At 33.3% G+C, this 6,823-nt stretch overlaps 1 long non-coding RNA gene across 2 annotated transcripts; it reads left to right on the plus strand.

Annotated features, from left to right (window-relative positions):
• The first annotated feature begins 2,804 nt into the window (after positions 1-2,804).
• Positions 2,805-6,187, plus strand: LOC120092073 (uncharacterized). 2 transcript variants are annotated; one of them, XR_005485899.2, is made up of 3 exons: positions 2,897-3,353; positions 3,602-3,710; positions 5,924-6,187. It is a non-coding gene; the product is annotated as an uncharacterized LOC120092073 (long non-coding RNA). The 2 variants fall into 2 exon arrangements; XR_016524783.1 differs by lacking the exon at positions 3,602-3,710 and having other exon boundaries at positions 2,805-3,353.
• The last annotated feature ends 636 nt before the right edge of the window (positions 6,188-6,823 follow it).

Consider the following 6,823-nt stretch of genomic DNA (forward strand, 5'->3'; position numbering starts at 1 on the left):
TTCAAATATTAATTATGTGATATGATTCTATAGAAATTATATGTTAAAATTAATGTGAATGTGATTCATATTTAATTTATATAGTTAGCCGAAAGGAGTTATAATTTGAATGTGATTCAAATATTAAATTATATGAATGTGATTTTATATAAAAACTATAAGTTATATTATATGTGATATAATATAAACTATATATCATATGTTATATATGATATAACATATAGTTTAATATATATATATAAGTTAGTTAATATATAATAATAGTAGTAACAACAACAATAACAAAAACAATAATAATTTTATTAAAATTCAAATTTATTAGAAATTAAAATGGGAGAGAGTTGTAACTCCCCAACCCGTTCAAGCCCAAAAACTTCTCCTACTCTCGCGTTAGAAAGTGTTATCTTTCTCTCTGAAAGTTTTATCTTTTTATCTATGGTTATCCTTGTCCTGTGTTCTGCATAAGAGTTTACAGAGAAAATTCTCTCAAACTTCTCCTTCCCTCTTGCCAAAATTGAGTGCAAGCCCACACATTTGTACGATTCTCTTCCTTGAGAATAATGGGGAGGACCTTGTGGTGGTGTCCAATTGCAATCTTCATGAGATCGGGAGAAGACATTATGAATTAGAGAGGAAAACGAAGAATTAGTCTTTAAAGGTAAATGATCTTCAAATCTATTATTCCTCTTCTTTTTTCTATAATTAACATGCCTTATTAGAAATACATATTTTGTTCTTGTCCTCTGAATTTAGACATGTTTCTGTAAAAATTAAATTGGGCCCTACGATCCTTTTCATTGCAGGTGTTCACACACCCATCACCATTGTGGGGGCATCAGTACTAGTCTTTGTACACTGGGATTCACAGGCTATCATAAGTATTTCCAAGAATAGTGTAAGTTGGGTTGTATGTCCTAAAACTCGTAGTTTGTAATCTTTAAACTTATTCTGTTTACAATAAAGTTGTTATTGAATATATGAATTTCTCTTTTCGTTTTAGAAAACCCTAAATCCGATAAACTAAGATTCACGGTTATAACATGAGTACTTGGACTTTATGTAACAACATAAAAGTGGATCAAGTTCAAGTAAATAGTTTATACGGTCTATAGTATACGGATAAGGATGTGTACCTTATTCTGGAGACACTATCGGATGCGACCCACTTTGTATTTAGTACAAACGATGTGATTCTGAATCATTCATGTGGAGACATGCGAGTGGGGGCGTCCTGTGTAAAAAGTTTGTATAAGACCATACCAAGAAATAAGTCACTCTTATTTTATAACGATCTTTATCGTTTAAGACTGACTATTTCAAAGCAATGACCTAGGTAACTTGACCTTAATCTTGAGCTAACTATGAACTTTTGTTTATTCAGGATTATCCTTAGATTTGTATGGGTGGAGGTTGACTAATCAACGCTAGTTCAATAAATCCCCCCATTTTAGGGATAAAACCGAGTAGATAGCTAGAGACATAAAATGTAAGATAGAATTCACTCATACCCGCTTTAGGGATATTAAAGAGGTAATTCCCTTAAGTGTTGACTCTAAGTCTTGAACAAGGGGCTCAACCCTCTCATTGGCCTAAGAGAAACTCGGTTTGATGATTAGATCACAAACCAATTGTTCATTAGAGGACCAGTGGGACTTAAGAAGCAAGATGTAATCTCGGGAGTAAAACAACTTTTGACCCAACTGTTATTATGAACAAATCTGTGAAGGGTTATATTATCGATTATGGCTATATCAAGTGGACAGAAATATATCTACTATGAGGGGAATGCAACTACTGGACTTTAGTGGAGTGACCTAGTAGTTAACCAATATTGGTTAATTAGGTTAAAGAGTTTAGTCGATTAATCTCGGATCGTTTAGGCCCCTCTACTAGCTCATATCGAACTAAACCTTAGAACAATGTGACAAACGAGTTCGAAGTTTTCAAATTCGATTTTTGGAGTTAAGTGTTGAATATATCCAATATATCTAACCTGTTTAATTATGAATTAAACATATATAGAGAGAAAAATATATTTAAACAAGATTTGAATATCATAATTTTCTAAATAGGGTTTCAAAAATAGTCAATTAGGATTGATGGGGATTAGTGTAGTTTTAATTAATTAATTTGTTTAACTAACTATTTAAATTAAAATTAATTTTAAATTAAAGAGGTTAAAATTAGATTGAAAGTCAAAATTGTTGACTAGGTCAAAATTAGATAAAAGTCAAATTATTGACTTTTGACTTTTGGCTTCGTGAGTAAAAAAGTCAAAATTTTGACTTAGACTTTGAGAGTCAAACTTTGACCTCTTGACCAACTTAGTGGAAAAATCCAAGATTGATTTTAGTGGGAAAATCCAATATTTGTTATTGCTAGATGTTGATTCCATTTGAAGACACTAATCCCACTATTTTCCACTAAAGAGTTAATGGAATTTTGAGTGTTAATTTCTCATTAACTTTAAACTTCATGATTTACAGGTTTTTTCCTGTAAATAAAAGAGTTTTATGAATTTTAATTCTCTTGGCAAAATTGAAAATTCATGAGGTTTTAGGAGAAAAAACCTAACCCTAATTCTCCTCAAACCTTTGTTCAATTTCTCTCCGAATTGGTCACTCACCGAATCCCACCATCCCATTCTAAGGCTTGAGAAAAGTCGGCAGAGATGTCCATTTAACTCGCGGGGCTCTGCCTCGAACGGGGCGGGGAATCCCCGAATACATTGGGAATGGGGAATTTTTCCCCCCTACCCCCCCACCCCGAGTATATATATATATATATATATGTTATTAAACCCTAAACTAAAATGAATTCCCTTCCCTCTACTCTGCCTCATCATTCCCTCATGCCTTACAAGTCACGACTCACCACTCCCTCACGCCGCCTCACAGTCACCTTTGCCCCGAGTCCCTCCCTCTCCCTCACGTTAGTGACTCAGCCGAGTGCAGAGTGCTGATTCGGTTCACCTCTACCCTCACCTCATCGAGTCCCTTTCCTTCACAGTCATCGCCTCACGTGTCATCTACCCTCACTCCCCCTCTCGACTGCCGACTCGAGTTCCTCTCCCTTACGCCACCTCTCCCTCTCACGAGTTGAATCCCTCTCCCTCACAAGCACCGCCTCACATCACCTCTCCTTTTCACGAGTTCCTCTCCTTCACACTGACTCGAGTTCTCATCTCACCCTCACGGCCTCACCCCCATCGCCGTCACCCATCCCACCTACCAAACTCCAGTCTGCCATCCATCCACCAAACTTGCTCCCTTACCGACGTTCGATCAGTTTTCCTTGGTGTCCCTCTGTCAGGTCTATCGTCTGAAGCATTGCCGACGTATTTTCGTTCCAATGTATGTTCGAAATTTGAATATCCATTATCTGATCTGATTTGTGATTTGTGTAGAAGATAAAATGAGTTATAGTTATTTGTTTGATTTTTGGTATGTCTGAATCATTAGAACTCCGAAGGTATGTACGATTTTTGGTATTTTGATCTCTGATCTGATCTGTTAGAAATCTGAATTTGATTTTTTGTATGTTTGAAATTGACTAGTTGTTCGATTTTGTGATTGTTTTGTTACTATTTGACTATTTGTAGGTGGAATTTGAAAATGACTCAATCAAATAATAATGAGTTAGAACAAGGTGGTTCAACTTCAACATCTATAACATGAGCGAATCAACCCCAATAAATAGTGTTTCTAGTGGTAATGATCAATCTACACCTATTACATTAGATACCGATGATAATGAGGATGTACTAAAAAGTAATAGGTTGACGTTAGTAGTATAGAATCATTATAAAAGACAAAAAATAAATGACAACATGAAAGCAATATATAATTATTGTGGAAAAAAGTTAGGAAGGGAATCTAAAACTGGGACAAAACATTTACATGACCATTTCAAAATTTATCTCTTACGGAGACAAAGAGACCCACTAAAACCAATGAAGGAAAAGGAGTCCTAAATCCGACCCTATTTGATTATGAAGCTTCTAGAAAAGATCTTGCTTGTGCTATAATTTCACATGAATATCCAGTAAACATGGTTGAACACAAAGGATTTAGAAAGTTTTTTAATGTTCAATTGTTATTGTAGATGATTTCAAGAACCACAATGAGGAGAGATATAATAAAAATTTATGAAGATGAGTGAATTAAAACAATGAAGTTTTTGAAAAACAATAGAAGTAGGGTTGCTCATGTGGACTGCATCTAGCCAGAAGAAAGGATACATGGCAATCACTACACATTTTATTGATGATTTTTGGGTCCTGCAAAACAGACTTTTAAGATAATTTAAATATTTTATGTTGTTATGTATTTTTTTTGTTCATTTGGTATTTTTTATTTTAACATATTATTACATAATACTAATATACTAGGTTTATACACCTGTCACATCCACATACTGGACAATTATTTTTTGAAGTATTAATGGAGTGTATTTTTTATTAGAACATAGATCGTAAATTATCTACTTTAACAATAGATAATTGTTCAACAAATGATGCAATGGTTGACATTTTATTAAGGAAGTTAGATTTAAGGACACTGTGGTTGCACAGAAGTTTGTTCTATATTCGTTATTGTGCACATATTTTGAATTTGATAGTGAAAGATGGTTTGGTTGTAATTTTGGATGGTATAGAGAATATTAGAGGTATTGTTCATTTTTGGACTCTTTTGCAAAAAGGAAGGAAAAATTTGAAGAAGGAGTTTGTCAATTACAAATTCCATGCACTAAAAAACTAAGTCTTGATTGCGTTACAAAAGATGGAGTTCAACTTTTGTGATGCTCAAAACTGCTTTGGAATACAAGGATGTTTTTCCTCGTCTAAAACAATGTGAACCACTATACACTTGTCTTCCTTCAGATACTGATTGGAATTTTGCAAAAGAAATGTGTGATAATTAGAACCATTTTACTTGATGACTGAGTTGTTTTCTGGGTCAAGTTATCCAACCTCCAATGTCTTTTTTGAAGAAGTTTGTAAAATTAGGTTGGAACTTTCTAAGTAGCTTAACTCTGATGTTGAGGAGGTACAAGTAATGGCATCAAGAATGATTGCTAAGTTTGAAAAATATCGGAGTGTGATTCATGGTGTGTTGGCAATAACTACAATATTAGATCCTAGGTTTAAAATGAGATTGGTCCAGTTTTATTTTCCTCAAATCTATGGATCTCATCATACTATTGAAATTAAACGCATTAGATACTCTCGTTATGATTTGATGAAGTTTTATAGTTCAAATTCAAGAACAATAGAAGAACCTCAATGTTCTACATCTACAATTGGTACTTCTTTGATTTCAAGGCGAGATGAAAGTAGTAGTTCAATTGTCTTGTTAATAGGAAAGATCGATATCTCAAGTTTGAAGAATTTGTTAATAATGTTGAAAATGATGTTGATAATGTCAAATTAGAGTTGGATCATTATTTGGATGAGTCTCTTCTGCCTCGGTCGGATGATTTTAACATTTTGCAAAGTTGAATGGAGTGAAGTATCCTATTTTGTATCAAATTGCAAAAGATATTCTAGCCATTTTCGTCACTACTGTTGCTTGTGAATCTGCATTTAGTATTGGTGGTAGACATGTAGGTACACATCGTTCTCAAATTCATGAAAATTTATTGGAAGTTTTGATGTGTACTCAACATTGGTTATGGGCGGAATATATGAATTAGTATTATTTTTTAATTTATTTAATAAACTTTTATTATTTACAATTTGATATCTAATTTTCCTTTTACATATCTTAAATAGATATGCATACTCATATAGATGCTAAAGTTTTAGAAAATATTTTTGAGAATCGAGATCTAGATGATGTAAGTTATAAATTTGTGTATTATTATTATTAATTTAATATTGATTTATATTAATATGTACAATATTTGTGTTTTTTTTTTCCAGGAATCATCCCTTACAAAGTTGGATGAAATTCGTTGATGACGGCTTGGTTTGGCTATGTTATTGTCGTGTTATTGTCATGTTATGTCTTAAACAAATATTTTGTTATTGTCATGTTGTAACTTTTCTTAAAATAATGGATGGATGTTTTTATTTTTTAAGTTTAAGTTGAACTTTAGAGAATAATTGATGGATTATGAATGAATGTTTTTATTATTTAAGTTTAAGTTTAATTTTAATGAGAATTATTGATGGATTATGAATGGATGTTTTTATTATTTAAGTTTATGTTGAATTCTAATGGGAATAATTGATGGATTATGAATGGATGTTTTTAATAGAAAAATTGATAATATTCTGTTGAAATTTACATTAAGAAATGTTTTGTTTCAATTAAAATTGCATCGGAAAAGTCTATATTACAAAGGCGGAGAATTTTTTCCCGTGGGGAACCCGATCCCCGTGAAATCTCTAGGGGGAATTCCCGCCCTGTTCCCCACGGGGAAATTCGCGGGGACGGGGAATGGTATAAGGGGCAGGGACGGGGGTGGGTCCCCGTTCCCGCCCCAACCCGTAGATATCTCTAATAGTCAGGAAGACTCTCGTGGTGGTCTATGAATCGTCCATGAGAAGAATTGATAAAAAACCAAGAAGGAATTTAGGCTACAAGGGTTGTATTCTCTTAATCCCTTTATCTTGTGTTAAATTGCATGCTTATTTCCATGAAATTAACTTAATTAGAGTACTTAAGATCTAAATTGCTTCCGCTCGTTAATAGTTAACTCCATCAATCGGTGTCAGAGCATGCTTAAAGTACTCAATTTTGGTTAATTTTGAATTGGTGGATATTAATTCGTGTGATGAATGCATGTCTGCTAAAATGGATTTTTAGTTTTTGGCGTA

The sequence above is a fragment of the Benincasa hispida genome, chromosome 11, assembly GCF_027475165.1.
Source record: "Benincasa hispida cultivar pf3 chromosome 11, pf3_genome.v1.1, whole genome shotgun sequence".
NCBI classification, from domain to species: Eukaryota; Viridiplantae; Streptophyta; class Magnoliopsida; order Cucurbitales; family Cucurbitaceae; genus Benincasa; species Benincasa hispida.